At 40.7% G+C, this 22,109-nt stretch overlaps 1 protein-coding gene across 12 annotated transcripts in view; it reads left to right on the plus strand.

Annotated features, from left to right (window-relative positions):
- The window catches only part of dgkh (diacylglycerol kinase, eta), a 516,150-nt gene that overhangs the window by 48,443 nt on the left and 445,598 nt on the right, over positions 1–22,109 (plus strand). The window lies entirely within an intron of this gene.

The following is a 22,109-nucleotide window of genomic DNA, read 5'->3' on the forward strand; positions in this document are numbered from 1 at the left end:
TCAGGTGAGGATAGGCGAGGTAAGTGGAGGACTAGATAGTTTGTATGTTTCCGTTAGGATAAAAGGCAAAGTTAACAGGCATAGGGAATCTTTGTTTTCAAGGAATATTGGGGATCTGGCTCAGATGAAGAGAGGTGTATAATAGGTATAGGCAACTTGGAACAAATAAGCAACTTGAGGATATAAAAAATGCAATAAAAACCTCAAGAAAGAAATCAAGAAGACTAAAAGAAACTGAGATTGGCAGATAATATGAAGGAAAACCCTAAGGGTTTCTACAGGTATATAAAGAGCAAAAGTATAGTAAGGGACAAAATCGGTCCCTTGAAGATCAGAGAGGTCGCCTTTGTATGGAGCCAAAAGAGGTAGGAGACCTTAAATGTGTTTTTTACTTGCATTCACTCAGGAAAAAGGCAGAGAGTTGTAGGAAATGAGGAAAACAAACAGTGAGAGCATGGAAACTTTACAGATGAAAGAGGAGGAAGTGCTTGCTGTCTAAAAGCAAATAAAGTGGATAAATCTCCAGGGCCTGAAAAGATATTCCTTTGGCCCTTGAGGCTAGTGTAGAAATTGCAGGGGCTCTGGCAGAAATATTTAAAATTCCTTAGCCACAGGTGTGGTTGCAGAGGATTGGAGGGTAGCTCATTTTTTTAAAAAAAGGCTTCAAAAGTAACTCTAGAAATTATAGGGTATCAGTAGTAGATAAATTATTGAAAGGTGTTCTAAGAGATCGGATCTACAATTATTTGGATAGCCAGGGACTGATTAGGGATATGCTGTGGCTTGTCCCTAGTTTGCAACATGGTTTTGTTCATGGTAGGTTGTGTTTAACCAATCTTGTGGAGTTTTTCGAGGAGGTTACCAGGAAAATAGATGAAGGCAAGACTGTGAATGTTGTCTACATGGACTTTAATAAGGCCTTTGATAAGGTCCCACATGGAAGGTTGATCAGGAAGTTTCAGATGCTTGGTATTCATGGTGAAGTGAATTGGATTCGACGATGGATGGATGGGAGAAGCCATAGTAGTGGTGGATGATTGCTTTTCAAACTGGAGGCCTGTGATTAGTGGTGTGACTTGGGGATCAGTGCTGGGATCATTGTTGTTTGTCATCTATATCAATGATCTAGATGACAATGTGGTAAATTGGATTAGCAAGTTTACACATGACACTAAGATTGGAGGTGTTGTGGACAGCAAAAAAGGTTTTCAAAACTTGCAGAGGGATCTGGACCAGCTGTAAAAATGGCAGATGGAATTTAATGCAGACAAATGTGAGGTTTTGCATTTTGGATGGACAAACTAAGAAAGGACCTACACGGTAAATGGTAGGGCACTGAGGAGTGTGGTAGAACAGAGGGATCTGGGAATACAGATACAGACTTCCCTGAGAGTGGCGTGTGGATAGGACTGTATAGAGAACTTTTGACATATTGGCCTTGATAAATCAAAGTACTGAGTATAGAAGTTAGGATGTTATGGTAAAGTTGTATAAGACATTGGTGAGGTCAAATTTGGGGTATTGTGTGCACCTAACTACTGGAAAGATATCAAGCTAGAGTGAGGCAGAGAAGATTTACTATGATGTTGCCCAGACCTCAGGAACTGAGTTACAGGTAAAAATTAAACAAGTTAGGGCTTTCTTCATAGAAGAATGAGGGGAGACTGATAGAGGTATTTGAAATTGAGGGGAATAAACAGATTAAATGTAGATAGGCTTTTTCCACTGAGGGTAAGTGAGATACAAATCATAGGACATGGGTTAAGAGTGAAAAGGGAAAAGTTTAGAGGGAATGTGAGTGGAAACTTTTTCACACCGAGTGGTGGGAGAGTGGAACAAGTTGACAGCTGAAATGATGAATGTGGGCTCCATTTTAACATTTAAGAGAAATTTGGACAGATACATGGATGGGAGAGATATGGAGGGCTCTGGACTGGGTGCAGGACAGTGGGACAAGGCAAAAAACCCACTTTGGCACAAACTAGAAGGGCGAAAGGGGCCTGTTTCTGTGCTATAATCTGTTTCTAAGAGAAAATGTTAAGAGGGACCTGAGGGGCAATACTTTCACTCGGAGGATGGTCCATACTTTGGTTGAATTGCAGAGGAAGCATGAGAAGAAAGTACAATTATGGCGTTCAAAAGACATTTGACAGATATATGGATAGGAAGGGTTTTGAGGATATGGCCCAAATTCAGACAAATGGGACTAAATATCAGAATAACAACTTTTTTGGCATGGATGAGTTGGGCTGGATGGTCTGTTCTGTGCTGTATGGGCTCTGATTCTATTTTATTGGTCTTGGAGATTCCAGTTAAAGGCTGAGGAGTTGAGCATGGAATGAATTTTAACAATGGAGCAATTGTTTCAAGTGGCTGGAGCATGTTAATGATGGAGATCAGTATCTTGTTATGACAAAAGCAGGTGGAGATTTTCCTGGAGCAGAGAGCTTATTGTGGTTTTCCTGCCATTTTATTGCTGTTTTAACCTAGAAAATGTGTGCAAACTTCTCTGGCACTTTTGAGACATGAGCAGGGATAATGTAAGCTAAGCTCAAGAAGAGGATGCCTTTTTCAATATTTTTTATTGGATTTTACAGAAATAGTGCATAAAAGTCTCATTAATTAAAGGTAATGTACAAAGGAATACACAGAAAAAAGCTATATGGAAAAAATAAAACTATCATAATGGGCAAACAGGAAAAAAAGTTGCAAAACAAACAATTACAACATATGGCTAATTGAAAGATTTAAAAAAAACTCATTCTATACTACATATTCTAACCCCTTCCCTTTTGAAGATATCTGGTATGTACATATACCGTAATTTCACTATGATTTTGAAAGAAACTACAAACTCTCAAAGCAAGATCCAAGTGATCATATAAATTCCAAAAATAATTGACCTCATAAACTTAAAAAATTTTAAATCCATTACAGTGGAAGAACATCTGTTTTTTCCACCCACCCCCCCCCCCCCACAAAGTTATGCATGCAATCATATTGGATAGCCATTGAGTATAAGTAGTAAGGAGTGGATGCCTGATCCTGATCAGAAATTTAATCAATGAGCAGAGTCACACAATTATTTTGCGAAACATCTTTGCAGCTGCCTTTGTGCTTTAAGTGCTGTTAAGGCTTCATTCACCCTTTGGGGTATTTTCGCTGGGTTCAACTCTTTCCAAGTATCGAATACACAACCCCAGGTGACAGTTCAATTTAGTTGCGAAAGGTCTGAAGGTTTGTCAAATATGTTGCTAAACTGGGTTTGTTCCTATTTACTATTCAAAATGTCTTCTTTGGTTTGGCTTTGCGGATGAAGATTTACGGAGAGGTAATGTCCATGTCAGCTGCAGGCTCGTTTGTGGCTGTCAAGTCCGATGCGGGACAGGCAGACGCGGTTGCAAGGGAAAATTGGTTGGTTGGGGTTGGGTGTTAGGTTTTTCCTCCTTTGTCTTTTGTCAGTGAGTTGGGCTCTGCGGTCTTCTTCAAAGGAGGTTGCTGCCCGCCGAACTGTGAGGCGCCAAGATGCACAATTTGAGGCGATATCAGCCCACTGGCGGTGGTCAATGTGGCAGGCACCAAGAGATTTCTTTAGGCAGTCCTTGTACCTCTTCTTTGGTGCACCTCTGTCTCGGTGGTCAGTGGAGAGCTCGCCATATAACACGATCTTGGGAAGGCGATGGTCCTCCATTCTGGAGACGTGACCTACCCAGCGCAGTTGGATCTTCAGCAGCGTGGATTCGATACTGTCGGCCTCTGCCATCTCGAGTACTTCGATGTTGGTGATGAAGTCGCTCCAATAATGTTGAGGATGGAGCGGAGACAACACTGGTGGAAGCGTTCTAGGAGCTGTAGGTGATGCCGGTAGAGGACCCATGATTTGGAGTGTGGGTATGACAACGGCTCTGTATACGCTAATCTTTGTGAGGTTTTTCAGTTGGTTGTTTTTCCAGGCTCTTTTGTGTAGTCTTCCAAAGGCGCTATTTATCTTGATAAAATACAGAGTGCTGCCTTGAAAACATTCCAAACTTTGTAATCTGCAATGTTTGCAGTGGTATAAAGGATTTTTGGAACTATAATTATTATAAGGAGTTGATAAATGAATGAAGAGTTGGAGGAAAACATGTTTGTTAAGGTTTCAAGTATTTAAAAAAAAAAAGTCAACTCACTAGGGTAAATGTTGCATCTAGGGTAAATCACCCTCCACCCTCACCATTTTCCAATGAATTACATTGCTGTCTTGAACATTATTGAGTTTGGTAAGTCTACTGCCTCAGGGAGAAAGAGACAATCTATGTTGGAGATTCCCCAATACATTCACACCACTGCTTCAAAACTACAATACTTTTTTTGAAAAGTTTAAAAACTCCTGGTATATCAAATATAGTTTTTCAGTCAGGGACCACAGCATAGAAGGGAAATTATCCCCAAGACCTTCCGTGATTTAACGGTTTTCCATTTTGAACAAATGAAGAAGCTCTTGTATAAAAAGCAAAAGTATACCAAGTTATGACAGAAATGCAGGAAGAAATGGAAATAGAAAGGGCACACAGAGCATTAGCTCCAAAACCACAGGCATATCAAAAATCAAGATCCATCTTAGTAAAACTTTTGAGATATACGACAACCAGCGCATCGGTGGCATCATGAAGAGAGCCTCTGCTTCCTCAGGAGTTTGCGGAGGAGCTAGTGGAGTTGTTCATGTGAACTGGTACGGACATGAAGGGCCGACATGGCCTGTTTCCGTGCTGTAAACGGTTATATGGTTATATGTTGTCGTCTTCATTTAGGTGTGTTCTAAGCATTGTGTTAACACTGACCTCTGGAATTTAAGAGCAGTATACATTCTTTTTTTTTTAAAAAAAAACCTGAAATTTGAATTGAGAACAATTGTGATATTTTCCATAGAAAACCAATGCAAGATTAGATTTCTTTTATTTGAACTGAATTCGCAACATATATTAATGACATATTAAAGTGCTCAGCTACCTCTTTGTAATTTATTCCAGTACAGTTCTTCATGTACGTAAATATGACAATTACACTAAATGGTTGCTTCATTTAACTTCTATCCCATTGGAACACACAAGCCTTCATTGGTTTACATGTACTAAACCTCATGCCATGCTGGATTGTCATGGCTCACGTGACTCGATTGTTATTTAATCTGTTGATAATAAAAAAATTGCTTCTCCTTCCCTGATGCATTTCATCTAGGAACACCATTTGGGATTGCATACATTATTTTATTTCAAAATATTTTGTGGTAGAATTAGCATAGCATTCAGTAGCTAGTTCGCACAATTGCTTGTATTCCCTGCCAGTATTGTGTTTACCTGGTGACTTACTTTTGAAACTGTGTCATTCATCTCAAAAAGTAAACATGGAAAAATCAGGCATGTTGATTCCTAATATATAGATTTTAAAGAAAATAAAGTTTAATATAAAGTTATTGGCCACAGCAGATGTATTCTGACTGTCTATGAATAGAGCTGCCTTGAGTGAGGTTGTTCTCTGGTGTGGAGATAATTGTATATCAAGCTGTCATGACATATTCCATAATGTCAAAGTCCATCTTTTTTTTCCCCACAGTGATAGATACATTATTTTTGCCTGGATTAATTTATTGTGGAAAGCTTTTCTGTGCAAGTAAAGTCTTGGATTGAAATATTTTATGAAATTAATATGAACCCTGAAGTTGTGGACAACTTTTCTCTCATTTCAAATAGGGGAAATATCTGTGGAATAAATGTCATTAATGAAACTTGTGATTCACATTGAGCATTAATTATCCATCTTCCTGTCAAATATCTGTATTTGCTTATTTGTAATAGCACCATCCTTGCGAGAAGTGAACCAAAGTGCTGGACAAATTCACTAGGTGTGGTGTTGGGAATAGAATCAGGTTCGATGGGTTTACAGAGAGACCAGTCTGGACACAAGTGTTAAAATCAAAGTACACATGGGAATCAAGCAGGGGAAGACATCAGACAATACTTAATCACTCAACTACTCAATGACTATCCAGGTTGAACTCTGATTCCAGTGGCCATCTGCCCTCTACACGGTACGAGACTTCAATACTATAACAGTGTAAGGAAGCACATTAGGCACAAGAGTCATCTATACCATTGGCTGCTTACCCTACCACATTCTCCTGCACATGTGCGCACTCACAGACAGTGACTTACAAACACACTCCTGATTCCCTGTACCAATGGGGGGTGCAGATCCCTGTAAGCACTGGTGTGTCTCAGTACTATGGCCCAACTAAGTATAGTGCATGTCTTGCCCATGACTCCTCCAGCGATGGCCACAGTAGAGACCTGGCTTAGAGTAATGTTCATGGCTTAGACCAACAGGCTGATATCGCCTCAAACCGTGCATCTTGGCGCCTCACAGTTTGGCGGGCAGCAACCTCCTTTGAAGAAGACCGCAGAGCCTACCTCACTGACAAAAGGCAAAGGAGGAAAAACCCAACACCCAACCCCAACCCACCAATTTTCCCCTGCAACCGCTGCAATCGTGTCTGCCTGTCCCGCATCGGACTTGTCAGCCACAAACGAGCCTGCAGCTGACGTGGACTTTTTACCCCCTCCATAAATCTTCGTCCGCGAAGCCAAGCCAAAGAAGAAGAAGAAGACCAACAGGCAGAGAAAGCTAACTGTGGCCTGTGTCAGAATTTGCATGGTTCTGAGCTATGTGTCTGGCCAATAATGCTGTTGCATCATTCAAATGAGCCAGCGGTAAGATGTGCACTAATTAGTGGGTGGTGTCTAATCTTGATTTGGCAGGTGATGTAACTTTCAACTGGGTTCCAGACAGGAGGTCACGTGATCCTCTGGAATCCACATATGACAGGTTATGCAGCATTCCTCAGAATCCCAGTTGATCCTTCAGGCCTAAAACACTGAATGCCTTTTGCTTTCCATGGATGCTGCATGACCTGGTGAGATTCTCCAGCACTCCTGTGTACTGCACTGGACCACAGCATCTGTCAATTTATTTTTTGCCACCATTCCTTGAGAAATTTCACTGTACAATACCTGTACTTCTTGACCACTCTGCAACTTGATATTGCCAGCTTCCATGCACATTGGGTGACAGAAATGGGAAACATTAGGCTGCTACTCCATAAAAGAGCATCATAACCTGGGGACTTCAACTTGCACAAGACCAAAATGGAAGTAAGACTAAAATTTGGAAGCTTAAAGACCATATCCAAAGCTCTGCTTGGTGATTTAATGATACAGCTATAACATGGGATCTATCAGCCCAACTTAAAATCAGTTATTGCAGATATACATGTGAAATCCTGCATCTGCCAAATAAAAGATGAATATGCCCAAAATACTCTGCAGATTAGGCAGTATCTTTGGAGAGGGGAAACAGGGTTTCATCATTTAAATGGGAACTTTTGTCAGTACTGAATTTTCAAAATGACCTTTTGTCATAAATATTATTATCTTACAAACCAGGTTATCATTACCATGTCCAAAAGCTAATGAAAGAAAGAAGTTGACTATTGAAGGAGTTCTAAAAAATATTTTGAATGATTTCGGTTTAGTTTTTAGCAATTAGTTTATTGGTAGGTGTCATTTCACTGCTGATTTCCTAATTTTTGAAAGTGATTGGTTGTTGTGTCAATTTTTGATAAGTGGCTTTTTTAAAGCTATAATATTTGACTTGAATGGAAATGTGAAGCAAGCTTTTATGTCTTAATGAGAACCTTTAAAAATGGTTAATGACAGTGCTTCAGTGTAGATTGAACCTCTTTGAGTCTGATGAAATATTTGTCTAAAGTAATGAGTGAGGGATCTGAAATCACTAAAAACCTGAGTGTAATGATATCTGCAATGTCAGTTCTGGAATTCGCTCCAGAATTTGAATTCGCTCATTGCATCGTATTGAAAAACACCACAAAATCAATTAAATACTTAGACTTCTTGAAATGCATGTAACTGATTTTATTGAGACATTGAGTAAGAATTTCCTCAAAAGATGCGCATTATAAATGTTGTGGATATTTTTATTTCGCAATTGGAGCAATGCAGGAAACTACCTCTGTTATGGGGATATCATGTTCAAAATGGCTCTTCTCTTGGTCTGCGCAAAGCAGACACAGAAAAGGAATTAAGGGAATTAAATGGTTGTAGTCTGGATTATTGAATAAAATCCACATTAAATACATTGCTTTACAGAGGAATATAATACAATGTATTAACAACAACAACCTGTCACCCATTATTTTAATATAATTGTTTTGGTCCATTTTGGAATTTTATTGCAAGGTATTAAAGTTCTTCATAGTTTGCACAAATATTTCAAAGATCAAAATTATTGCATGACATCACATAACAGCACTGAGATTCTTTTTCCTGTGGGCCAGGCAGAATTTCTACTTATCAGTAGATTATACTCAAGAAAAATAAACACATACAAACAAAAGTGTAGATAAAGAAATAAATGTAAACAAACTGCAAAACAGAAAAATTATATATTCAGTAATAAATAATGTGCAAAGTAGGAGTTTTTAAATGAGTCTCTGAGTCTGTTGTTTAGGAACTTGATGGAGAGGTAGCAACTTAGTAATTGCTCCTAAACTTCGTGGCATGGGTCTTTCCTGATGGTAACAGTCAGAACCTAGAATATCCTGGGGTGGATGGATCCTCGATGATTGCTGCTGCTCTCTGATGGCAGCATTCATGTAGATTTTCTCGATGGTAGGGAGAGTTTTGACTTTAATGGCTGGGCTGTGTCCATTGCTTTATGCGGGGCTTTCTGCTCGGAGGTATTGGTATCTCCCTACCAGGCAGTGATATAGCTGGTCAGCACATTTTTCACTATGTCTGTAGGTTTCTAATGTCAGACTGAACCTCCACAAACTGCTGAGGAAGTAGATGTGCTTTTTGCATGGTGACATTCGATTGTTGGATCTAGGAAAGGTACTCTGAGATAGTGACTCCCAGGAGTTTAAATTTGTTCACCCTCTCCATTTCTGATCCCCAATGATCACTGGATTGTACACCTCTCAGTCAGCTCCTTGGGTTTGGGGACATTGAGTGAGAGGTTGTTGTTAGTACACCATTTAGCTGAATTTTCAATCTCCCACTATGGTATGTTGTCAGAAAATTTGTGAATGGTGTTGTTGTACAATCATAGGTGTAAAGGGAATAGAGCAGGTGGCTAAGTATGCAGCCCTATAGTTGGCCAATGTCGATGAGATTGTGGAGAAGATGTTCTTGCCAATTTCCATTGATTTGGGTCTGGAGGTGAGGAAATCTAGGATCCAATTACACAGTGGAGTATTGAAGACCAAGTCCTGGAGTTTGCTGATTAGTTTTGAGGGAATGATGTTGTTGAATGCTGAACTATAGTCAATAAAGAGCATCCTGATGTATGTATCTTCACAGTCCAGGTTTTCCAGGGCATTTTGTAGAGTCAAATGGCATTTGTTGCAGTAGGCAAATTTGGCATTCACATCTTAGATTTCTGCATTAATTGGTTTCTATCGAAAATCATAATTTCAATCAACCCTGCTATCATTCTCTAAACTCTTCATGTTATTAGCTTAACCTATCAAACCTTTCCTAATAAGATAACCCACCCATTTTGGGTATTAGTTTTATAAACCTTTGAGTTTATTGAAACACATGAACACACTTTCTTAAATAAAGACTAATACTGTACATGGTGTTCCGATGAGGTCTCACTAATGTTCTGTATCAATAAAGTACATTAGTGAGACCACAAATTTCTAGCAATAAACAATAACATTCTGATGGCTTAATTACACTCTTTAGTCATTTAGCGCATTAGCCATTTGTGAATCACAGGAGGATTTTGTTTCCCTTGCCATCTTTGTCTCTGCAATCTCTCACCATTCAGATGATGTATTTTATTTATTTTTGTCTGTCAAAATTTCCCATTTCCCATATTATACTCCATTTGCCAGATCTTTATCTAATATCTTCATCTGTTTATAACCTCTTTATACCCTCTTCATAAATTACTTTTTGACCTATCCCTATGTGATAAGCTGATTAGCAGCCATATCTTTAAAGCTTTCATTTATCTGTACAATGTTGAAGATCCAGCACTGATCCCTGAGGCATATTACTCCTTGCATCTTGTCAACCATACATAGAACAATGCAGCACAACAACAGGCCCTTCATCTTGATGATGTCCACCACCCCGAATGCCAATTTAAACTAATCCCACCTGCCTGCATATGTTCTATATCCTTCCATTCCCTGCAGTATCTTGCATCTTTCTCTGCTATTCCCACCTGGTTGCACATGTTCATGCGGCTCCATTTTCTGCAGACTCTTTTGTCCTTTTACATGTCCCTTATATGTCACTATCGTATCTTTTTCCAATACCCTCACCCCAACCTTTCTGACAGCCTGTTCCAGGTATTCACTCTCCCTATTTTTTTATATAAAATGCCTTGCACATTTTTCCTAAACCTTTCCTGTCTCACCTTAAATCCATCTCCTTATTCTTCAGAGGTGGATTTTTGTATTACTCTCTATGGCAATCACAAGTCCCAGCTCAGATCCAGCATCCAAACACTCTGAAGAGTAGTTTAGAGACAGGTTCTGAATGTACTAAATAACCCAAGGGTGAGTGGTCTGCAGGCTGGCCAAAAGGTGAGAGTAGGCAAGTAGAGATATTGGTAGTTTAAATATCTACTCCCCAGAAGACACTCTTTCATGGTAGTTCGGCTGTAGAAGATTTGTGCAAGATTAACAAAGCAGCAACTTCAAGGTAAAGACTGAAGCATGTGAACAGGGTCAGCCTGCTTTTGGTCTTACTCCTAACTTGCATGTGGCTTTATGAAAACTCTAGAGATCACTCTCTGCATTTGGCAAGTGGTAACTGTCTCCCTGTCAAAGCCCATAAAACCATTGATGGAACAACATCTTGCCAAATAAATATCCATGCTCTTTGTTTCCTGTCAGTCTGTCAATCTTCTATTCACACCAACATGGCCCCTCCTACATCATGGATTTTTACTTTCCACAATATCTTTTGATCCAGCACCCCTGATAAAATGCCTTCTGGAAATCTGTGTAGTGCATCCACCCATTTCCCTTCAAATGTTCCTTCTATCTACCAGGATAAGTCCTAGTGGTTAGGTATCTGGCACAGCAACAACCTTGCACTCAATGTTACTAAAACCAAGGAGCTGATTGTGGACTTCATGAGAAAATCAGAAGAACATAAACCAGTCCTCATTGAGGGATTGGCTTTGGAAGGGGTCATGAACTTCAAATTCTTAGGTGTCAACACATCTGAGGATCTGTCCCGGGGCCTCCATGTTGATGCAATCATGAAGAAGGCCAGCGGTTATACTTCATGAGGAATTTGAGGAGATTTGGTATGTCATCAAAAACTCAAATTTCTACAGGTCTATTGGGAGAGCATTCTGTCTGGTTTCATCACTGTATGGTAGAGAGGTGCCAATGAGCAGGACAGAAAAAAACCTCGAGGGTTGTTAACTTGGCCAGCAACATCACTGGCACCAAGCTTCACTCCATCGAGGGCATCTACAAAAGATGGTGTCTTAAGAAAGCAGCTTCTATCCTCAAGAATCCTCATCACCCAGGCCATGCCCTCCACACTGCAACTATCAGGATGGAGGTACAGGATCCTGAAGATGAGCACCCAGTAGCACAAGGACAATTTCTTCTCCTCTGCCATCAGATTTCTGAATGGACAATGAACCACAGACACAACCTCACTTTATCCTATTTTCTTGCACTATTTGTTTATTTTTAAAATGTAATTTATAGCAATATTTGCACTGTACAAATTGCACTGCCACAAAACAACTAATTTTGTGATGTTCATGACAATAAATTCTGGTCTGAATCTGTCCCTATGGCTAAGAAAGGAAGGGGGAGAGAGGAGAGCTATAGTGATTGGGGATTTGATAGTTGGGCGAATAGCTAGGAGGTTCTGTGAACAAAATCAAGACTACCAAATGGTGTGTTGCCTCTCAGGTGCTATGATCAGGTATGTTTCAGATGGAGTCCATAGCATTCTGAAGCAGGAAGGTGAGCAACCAGATGTGACCCAGATTGTTACCAAAGACATAGGATGTTAAGAAGGAAGCTGAAAAGCAGGACTTCAAGGGTGGTAATCTCAAGAATACTGCCTGTACCACATGCCTGTAACACAGTAGGAATAGGAAATTGTGGCAGATGAATATGTGGCTGAAGAGTTAGTGCAGGGGGCAGAGGTTCAGATTTGTGTATCATTGGGAATTCGTCTGGGGAATGTATGACCTGTGCAAAAAGGATGGGCTGCCTTGAACTAGAGAGGGACCAATATCCTGGCGGGCAGGTTTGCTAGAGCTGTGGGGAAGAGTTTAAATTAGTTTGGGAGTGGGATGGGAACCAAAATGTGAGGGTAGAGAATAGAGAAGGTAGAAAGGATGATGCAATGTGTTGTGGGTTTGTGAGGAAGGACAGGCAGGGGAAGAAGCAGAAATGTAGTCATTTGGAGGGTTTGAAATAATTCTATTTCAATGCAAGGCATACTAAGAATAAAGGAAATGAACTTAGAGCTTGAAACAATACGTAAATTACAGTGTAGGTGTTACAGAGACATGGCTGATGCAAGGTCAAAATTGGCTGATGAAGGTTTTGATGTTAAAAGGGATAGGGGGGTGGAAGTACCATTATTGGTCAAGAATGGTATCATGGCTATAGAAAGGGAAAATATGTGGAGAGAGTGTCTCCTGAGTTGGAGTGGATGGAAGTCAGAAATAGGAAGGGAGCAATCACTGTAATGGAAGTAGTTTATAACCCTTCCTAATAGCCCTAGGATCACTCTGGAACAGACATATAGGTGGATTTTGGAAAGGTGCAGAAATAACAGGGTTGTTGTTATGGGAGACTTCAACTTCCAAAATATTGACCAGCACCTCCTTACTTCAAAAGAGATGGATGGGGCAGAATTTGTAAGGGGTGGCTGAAGATTCCTGGCACAGTATATTGACTAACCAACTAGAGGAGAGGCCGTACTGGATCCCATACTGGGAAATAAACCTGGTCAGGAACATTTTGGAAATAGTGACCACACTTCCTGAGCTTTAGCATAGTTGTGGTCAAGGATAAAAGCAGACAAAATGGTAAAGTGTTTAATTAGGGAAGGGCAAATTATGATGGGAGGAGGCAAGAGCATGAGACAGTAAATTGAGAACAGATGTTCTCAGGAGAAAGCACTGAAATAATACAGAGGATGTTTAGGGACCATTTGCGCAGGGTTCTGGATAAGTTTGTCCCACTGAGACCAGGAAAAGATGATTGGAAAAGGAAACCGTGGTTGACAAAATAGGCGAGGCAGCTAGTTAAGATGAAGAAGGAAACATACTTTAAATTTAGGAAGCAAAATTCAGGAAGGGCTTATAAGTACTGTATATGGTAGTTAGGAAGGAACTTGAGAAAGGACGGGAGAGCTAGAAAGGGGCACGAGAAGGCCTTGGCGAGTAGGATTAAGGAAAAAACCCTAAGGCGTTCTATGCATATATGAAGAACAGAAGGATGATAAGAGTGAAGGTTGGGCCGCTTTAGGATAAAGGAGGCAACAGTGAAAGTGTTGAAGGTTGTAGATTTCAACAGGATATAGAAAGGATGCAGAGTTTGGGGGAAAAGTGGCAGATGGAGTTCAACTGGGATAAGTGTGAGGTGATACATTTTGGAAAGTCAAAGCTGAAGCCAGAGTATATGATTAATGGTAGGATACTTAACATTGTGGAAGAAAAGAGGGATGTTGGCATCCAAATCCATTCATTTTTCAAGGTTGCTGTGCAGATTGATAGGATAGCTAAGAAGGCCTTTTGGGCTGCTGGATTTTATTAGTTGGGGGATTGAGTTTAGGAGTCATGAGGTAATGTTACAGGTCTACTTTACCATAACATTCCATCTCCTATACGCAGTACTTTGATCTATGAAGGCCAATAAGTCAAAAGCTCTCTTTACAACCCTATCAACCTGTGATGCCATATTTAGGGAATTATGTATCTGTATTCTCAGATCCCTCTGATGTACCACACTCCTCAGTGCCTTACCATTTACCATGTATGTCCTTTCTTGGTTGGTCCTTCCAAAATGCCACACCTAACGCTTATCTGCATTGAATTCCATCTGCCATTTTTCCAGCTGGTCCAGATCCCTCTGCAAGCTTTGAAAAACTTCTTTGCTGTCCACAACACCCCCAATCTTAGTGTCATCTGCATACTTGGTGATCCAATTTACTAAAGTATCATCCAGATCAGTGATATAGATGACAAACAATGGTCCCAACACTGATCCCTGAGGCACATAACTAGTTACAGGCCTCCAGTCTGAGAAGCAATCATCCATCACCACTCTCTGGCAACATGTACAGTCTTTTCTTCATCAACTTTTCTGTTAACATCCTCAAAAAACTCTGTCGGTTTGGTTAAACATGATCTACCACGCAAAGAGCCATGTTGATTATCCCTAATCAGTTTCTAGCCATCCAAGTAATTGTATATCCAATCTCTCAGAATACCTTCCAAACATTTACCTACTACTGATGTCAGGCTCATCAGCCTATAATTTCTAGGGTTACTTTTGGAGCCATTTTTTAAACAATGGAATAATGTGAGGTACCCTCCAATCCTCTGGCACAAGACCCGTGGCTAAGGAAATTTTAAATATTCCTGCCAGAGTCCCTGCAATTTCTACACTAGCCTCCATCAAGGCCTGAAGAAATATCTTGTCAGGCCCTGGGGATTTATCCACCCTTAATTGCTTTAAAACAGTAAGCACTTCCTCCTCTGTAATCTGTATAGATTCTTTGACCTCACTGCTTGTTTTTCTTACTTTCCATGACTATGTGGCCATTTTCTGAGTAAATGCTGATGAAACAAAACCATTTAAGATCTCCCCCATCTCATTTGGCTCCATGCAAAAGCAGACTACTCTGATCTTCAAGGGGGTCAATTTGTTCCTTACTAACCATGTTTAGGGAATTATGTATCTGAATTCTCAGATCCCTCTGATGCACCACACTCCTCAGTGCCTTACCATTTACCAGTGCTCTTAATATACCTGTAGAAACCTATAGGAATTTCCTTTATATTGTCTGCAAAGTAACCTCATGTTTTCTTTTAGCCTTCCTGATTTCTTCCTTGTGGTTTTTCTTGCATTTTATATTCTCCTCAGGTACTGTACTTCATTTGCTCCATTTTGCCTATACCTGCTATGTACCGCTCCCTTCTTCCTAACCAGATCTTCAATATCCCTCAAAACCAAGGATCTCCCTGACAGCATACATATTCTTTATTCTCAAAATTGCACCTTTGAACATCCTCCACTTACCTCGCACAACCTTACCGAAAACAACTTGTATGGTTCGGTGCGGACTAGAAGGGCCTAATGGCCTGTTTCCGTGCTGTAAATTGTTATGTTATGTTATAATTCTGTGGTGAGACCACACTTAGAATATTGTGTTGAGTTTTCGTCACCTTATTACAGGAAGGATGTGGAAGCTTTGAAATGGGTACAGAGGAGATTTACCAGGTTGTTGCTTAGATTGGAAAAAATTGGTCTTATGAGGCAAGGTTAGCAGAACTAGGGCTTTTCTCTTTGGAGCAAAGAAGGATCAAAGGCGTCTTAATAGAGAGCTACAAGATTCTGAGAGACATAAACAAGGTAGACAGCCTGAACCTTATTCCAGAGTACAAAGTCAAGGGAGGAACATTTAGGGGAGACATCAAGGGTAAGTTTTTGTTTCCACAGAGTTGTGGGTGCCTGGAATGCATTGGCAGGGTGGTGGTGGCAGTGGCACATCTCGGGAAAATGGTGCCTATATCAAGTACTGAAATGGTGCCACTCTCCTATTAAGATTTACTTACTTCAACCCTTCACCCTGCAACCATCCCTCGCCGCCGCTACGCCATCCACTTTGCCTTCCCTACCTGTCCTCCAACCCCCTCTCTCTGCCTGTCAGTGGTTGCCATCTCTCCCTTCCTTCTCTCAGACTGCCTACCTGGGCAAGTGTGTGTATGTGCTGCCTGCTCAGTTTCTCTCCATTACAACAGGGACATTGCAGAGCACTTTAGGATGTCACCAGGATCCAAACAGGAATGTGTGTCATGGGATTAGGACTGTTACAAGAGCAGTTTCTGCCTGGGCTTTGACACCAGGCCCTTGGTCATGTGAATGATCCATGGAATGAGCAGGTAGGAGAGATTAAGCAGAACAGGCTAGTATTCCTGAAACACTGAGTGAGATGAATATCTCCACAATGTCAGATCCAAGGTAAGGTGAGGAGAGAGCAAGCTGGACGCTGGGGAGTGGGCACCCCATTGCTCCCAGGTTCACAGCAACAGCAGAGAGGTTGTTTACCTCCACAATCCCATCCCACTTTAAACGGCAGGCAATAAAACATGGAGCTTACATGAAAATCAGCTGTTGGCACTCTCACTCAGAAATACTGGAAACGCGAGTGTAGACGAATGGTAAAAGTGACAACCAACCTCCACTCACTCAGCACCACAGGTGGTCTGCTCACATTCACACAGCACTGCAGAGACGCTGAGCCCTTGTTGGTGAGAGGGGAGATGGCTGGTGATGCCGGTGGCAACTAGGATGTACACACATACAGAGGCCAAGTTGGCAATCATAGCCTGGCTCTCAGGTAGGGAGTGAGGGGTGACTGTGACGTTACTAACACAGGAACTAAGGCTGAGCTCTGTGGTGGAACACATGTCAGACGGCCTTCTGCTCCTCCATAACCAGCTGTACGTTGGGCTGCGGCACCCCAAACCCAGAATTGATCACCGAGGGAGCTCTGGTGGTGCCGCCCCTGGGTGCTGACAGGCCTGGGCTGCTGAGCAAATCAACGGGCAAGAAAAACCAAAACACCCTCCCCACAGAAAAACTCCATAGTCTGCAGACACCGTGATTAAATTAAAAACAATGCTGGAGAAATTCAGCACAGCAGGTCAAACTGAGCAAAGATATTGGGTGGGTGAGGCGAGAGAAGTGGCACCCCCTCTAGATACGCCTAAGGGTGGTGGAAGCTGGAACAACAGGGGCACAAGGATGAAAGAAAAATGGAGGGTTATGAGGTAGTTTTTGTTAGGTGTTTATATATAGGTTGACATAACATTGTGGGCCAAAGAGCCTGCATTGTGCTGTAATATTCTATAAAGAACTCCAGTAAATTATTCAAATATTTTTTCTTTCACAAAATCATTTTAACTTTTCATCATTGCCTTGAGATTTCCCAGGTGAACTTGTTCCAATGTCTTTAAAATAGCTTCTATCATTTTCCTTGAGCTAACTGGCATGCAGTTTCCTGCTTTCTGCCTTCCACTTTTTTGTGCCATTTCGATTTCAACATGAAAAACCATACTTTCCAAACCTACAATCTTCAAACAGAACACGAGATTTAAAAACATACTTGTGGATCGTGCAAAACAGGGGCTGCATTGACGATTGGATGGTATAAGGCTTCTTGCAATTAAATAACATTAAAGTATAATTTATTGAACAATTTAATTCCATGTGGTCATTAATAACATTTTTATAAAGATAAATTAACTAATTAAATAAAAAAGATGTTTAAGTTGTTTGTGCTTTTAACCTCTGAATATTCTAAACTGCTTTAAAGTTAATGAAGTATCATCGATGTGTTTTTACTGCTGATCTCCCGGAGGAATAAGTAACACTATGGTAACAAGTAGATGATCAATTTCATTGTTATTATTGATTTATGTTGGCAGGACTAAGGACCAAGCTTTATGAAATAATGCATGGGTTCTTTTTGTGTTCACCTGAGATATAGATGTGGCTTGTTTAATATCACACCCGGAAGGAGGCACCTGGGTCATTGCACCTCTCCTTCAGCACTGCACTGGAGTGTCAATAAAGACTTATGTTCAAAGTTTAGGAGTGGAACTTCTGCAAACTTATGATTTAGAGATGTGAGTGCCCCTGCCTGAACCACAACTGTCAATGCAGTAGTGTATCTGGCACCTATGAGGATTGCTGAGACTTTTTACAATGCCTAATAACTGTACACCTGCATTAAGAATAAACAGGTTAAAAGTCAAAAATTCTCTATTGTACTTGCACTAAACAAACTTCGCTTGCATGAATATAATAAACCTTAAAGCATTTTACTTGATTTTCAGTCACATTCTTTGAAAACATTTAACCATTGCTGCAGCTACAGGTTCCTTCCCCCTCCAAGGAGCTGCCCAAAAGATGAACAATAGCATTATAGATAATTAAACTCCCCCACCAAGTTTACAGATAAAGCTTCTTATTAAGCAGGGATAAGGAGACACTTTAAGAGAGTTACCCCAACAGCGAGTAGCATCATCGTGGGCCACCATGTCTGTTTCACAGCTTTATTCAAACAGCTGCTATGAGCAAAGCATGACCATATTTGCTCCCATCTTCACCAAAGGCTATGTCTTACTTCAGAGAATACTTACTTTTACAATTTTAAATGCATATTTTTTGCAATTGTTTTTTTTAAATTTATTTTTATTTTTTGTATTTATTTTCCCTTTTTTTGCCAATTGCCTAGGCTGCCAGTTGCTTGAATTCCGATACTGCGAGTTTTGCTGTTAGTAAGGTCAACACTAGTATTGGCTGATTGGTCTCAGTGGTTGTTTTCAAAGTTCAATGTTAAAATTTATTGTTCAAAATTATTGAGTTATGTATATTGAGTATATACATAACATTGCATACAACTCTTGAGATTCTATTTCCTGCAGGCGAGGCAGAATTTCTACTTACCAGTAGCTATAGACTGTACTCGAAGAAATATACATACAAAGAGAGAAATGTAAAGAAGGAAATTGGAAGAATACTGTGGAAATACAGAAAAAAATATTCACTAATTAATAATATGCAAAGTAACAAACCTTAAATGAGTCTTTGAGTCTGTTGTTTAGGTGTCTGATGGTTGAGAGGTAGCAACTGTTTCTGAACCTGATGGTACAAGTCCTCTGGCACTTGTATCTCTTTCCTGAAGGCAGCTTCAAGAACAGAGCATGTCCTGCGTCACTTGGATCCTTGATGATTGGTGCTGCCCTCCAACAGTAGAGTTCTATGTCGATTTTCTCGATGGTGTGGAGAGTTTTGTCTGTGATGTACTGGGCTGCGCCCACTACCTTTTGCAGGACTTAACACCTCAGAGGTATTAGTGTCCCTGTACCAGGCCATGATGCAGATAATTAGCACACTTTTCTCTACACATCTGTAGATATTTGCCAAGGTTTCTGATGACATCCTGAACCTCCACAAACTCCTGAGGAAGTTGAAGCTCTGACGTGCTTTCTGCACAATAAAATTGTTAATGATGGATCCAGGAAAGGTCCTCTGAGATAGTGCCTCTCAGGAATTTAAATATGCTGACCCTCTCCATCTCTGATCTCCCAATGGTCATTGGGTCATACACCTCTCATTTTCCCTTTAAAAGCACCAATGAGCTCCTTGGTTTTGATGACATTGAGTGAGAGGTTTTTGTTGGTACACCATCCAGCCAAATTTTCAATCTCTCTCCTGTATTATGATTCATTGTCCCTTTTTTATACAGCCCATTACAGTGGTATTGTCAGCAAATTTGAGCCTCAGTCATAGTTGTAAAGTGAATAGAACACGAGGTTAAGTACAGAACCCTGTGGTACTCAAGTGCTGATGGAAATTGTGGAGGAGATGTTCTTGGCAATCTGCACTGATTTGGGTATGGAGGTGAGGAAATCGAGGATCCAATTGCACTTTGAGGTATTAATGCCCAAGTCCTGGAGTTTGCTGATTAGTTTTGAAAGGATGATGGTGTTGAATGCTGAACTGTAGTCAAAAAGGGCATTCTTATGTATGCATCTTTGCTGGTCAGGTGTTTTGTGTAGAGCCAGTTCTGTGGAAAGCAAATTTGAACAGATCCATGTGGCTGCTCAGATAGAAGCTGATATGCTTTAACAACAGCCTCTTCATCACTATGGATGTGAGGGCTACTGGTTGTAGTCATTTACACAGGTTACCACACTCTTCTTGGGTCCAGGTACGTTTGAGGTCTGTTTGAAACAGGTGGGTGAGATGGTGAAGATGGCTCTGGATACATTGGCTAGTTGGTCAGTTTAGGTTTTGAGTTCTTGGCTTGATACTCTGTCCGAACCAGATGCTTTCCTTGGATTCACTCTCCTGAAGGCAGCCTGCACTATTGACCATTGAGGGACGTGGTGGTGCGCAGTGGTTCTTCCCTGTTCTGGAGGTTAAAATGGGCAGAGAAGGCAATGAATTCTTCGGGGAATGAAGCTTTGCTGTCTCATGTTGCACCATGCTTTAACTTCAGAATATTTCTTGTATATGTTTCAGGATTCAAACTGCAATTCTGTTTCTTATGCCATTATGTTTATTACCTTTTTTTTTTCACGTCTCATTATTCGAACAAACTTTTTAAAAATATAAACATAGATTGTGAGTGTTTGTAGTTTAAAAATATGCAGAGGCTGAAAGAGTGCTAAATTTTAATAATTACCATGGAAACAAATCTGCTAATATCGATAAATGTTTCAGTTCAGTGGCAGACATGGAGAAATTTTTTTAAAGTTGAAATATAAATCTAATGGAAAATATAACATTTGAGAGGGGAGAATGGGGTGAAGCAATGTAAACTACATGGTACAAATCAGGTGTATGATGAAATACTCTCTATTTGGTTGAATCAATATGGCACCAACAATATTCAAGAAGGTTGTCACCATCCTGCACCGAGCAGCCCATTTAATTGGCACCCATGCTCCAGCCTATTCCTATTAATTCCCTCTGTGGCTACGAAATGCAATGCAGTTACCTGTCCAAGCTACTGCAATAGCACGACAAGTTCAAGTTTTTCGTCATCCGATTGTACCAGTACAACCCAACGAAACAACATTCTCCCGTCCATAGTACAAAACAGTGCAAAACATCTGTACAGCCATAACATACAAACAAACAAATTAATCATATACACACTACATATCTACTTATATTAAAATAAATATTCTTAATAAATAGTAGAATCACAGAGTTGTTTCAGCATCTCACTGCCCATGTGAAGAACTGTTCCTCAGCCTGGTGGTTCTGGCTCTGCTACTTCTGTATTTTTTTTCTTTTGATGAGAGCAGCTGGAAGATGTTGTGGATGGGGTGGTAGAAGTCCTCCCTGGTCGAAGTCCTTCCTGATTTTGCGAGCCTTCTTCGAACAGTGATCCCGGTAAATCCCATCAATGTAGGGTGGTGGGAGAGTGTGACCCCCAGTGATTCTCTCACACAAAGAGTATTGCAGCAGGCTCGTCTCAAAGTCACACACATTCTTCACTGGAAATGTACCATTATTTTTACTTCTGGAGCATCCAGCCAACAATGCTGTTAGCATACTGTTCTAGTGATACCAAAGGATCACAGTGATTTGAGAAAGTGGCTCTCCACGACTTTCTCATGGGCCCTTGGGAATAGGTGCAAGAGCTGGCTTTGCCAATGATGTACATTGGGACAATATTTAATGGGGTGCAGGAACAGAGGGATTTGGGGATTTACTTGCAGAAATATTCAAAATAATCAATTAATAATTCCATTAAAAAAACTTATTGACCTTGTTTGCATATTTATTACATTTCAATATTTAATTTATTGTCATGTAATAAACACAGTGCAACATTACACAAAATTGCCTTTTGTTTGCTATAAGGCAGACAGATTAGTCATTGGGAGAAATTGCCTGAAGCGCCTCTTACAGTCAGAAAAAGAGAAGCAAAAGAGAGTCCCCTCAGAGTCATCAAGTGCCCGTGGATTCGCCTCTAGTGCTCCCGCAGCCACAGAGTCCAGTCCAAACCATCAGCAGCCTGAGCTCCTGATCTGAACCTTCAAGATGATTAGGAGGTTCAGCACCCTTGCACCCTCTCGCATCCCAGTTCTAATACCTGGTACCCTTTCAGGCAGTCGAGCCAGTTTCCAGCAGTCAGCAGGCTGGTGAGAATCCCTTGCTTCGAGTTGCCAACAGCCCACCTCCTGTGCATTCTTCAGTCTTGGAGGCCTCACTGGTCGGCCGCCGTGGTCACCATCTGTGG

Source organism: Narcine bancroftii, chromosome 7 (genome assembly GCF_036971445.1).
Source record: "Narcine bancroftii isolate sNarBan1 chromosome 7, sNarBan1.hap1, whole genome shotgun sequence".
NCBI lineage: Eukaryota > Metazoa > Chordata > Chondrichthyes > Torpediniformes > Narcinidae > Narcine > Narcine bancroftii.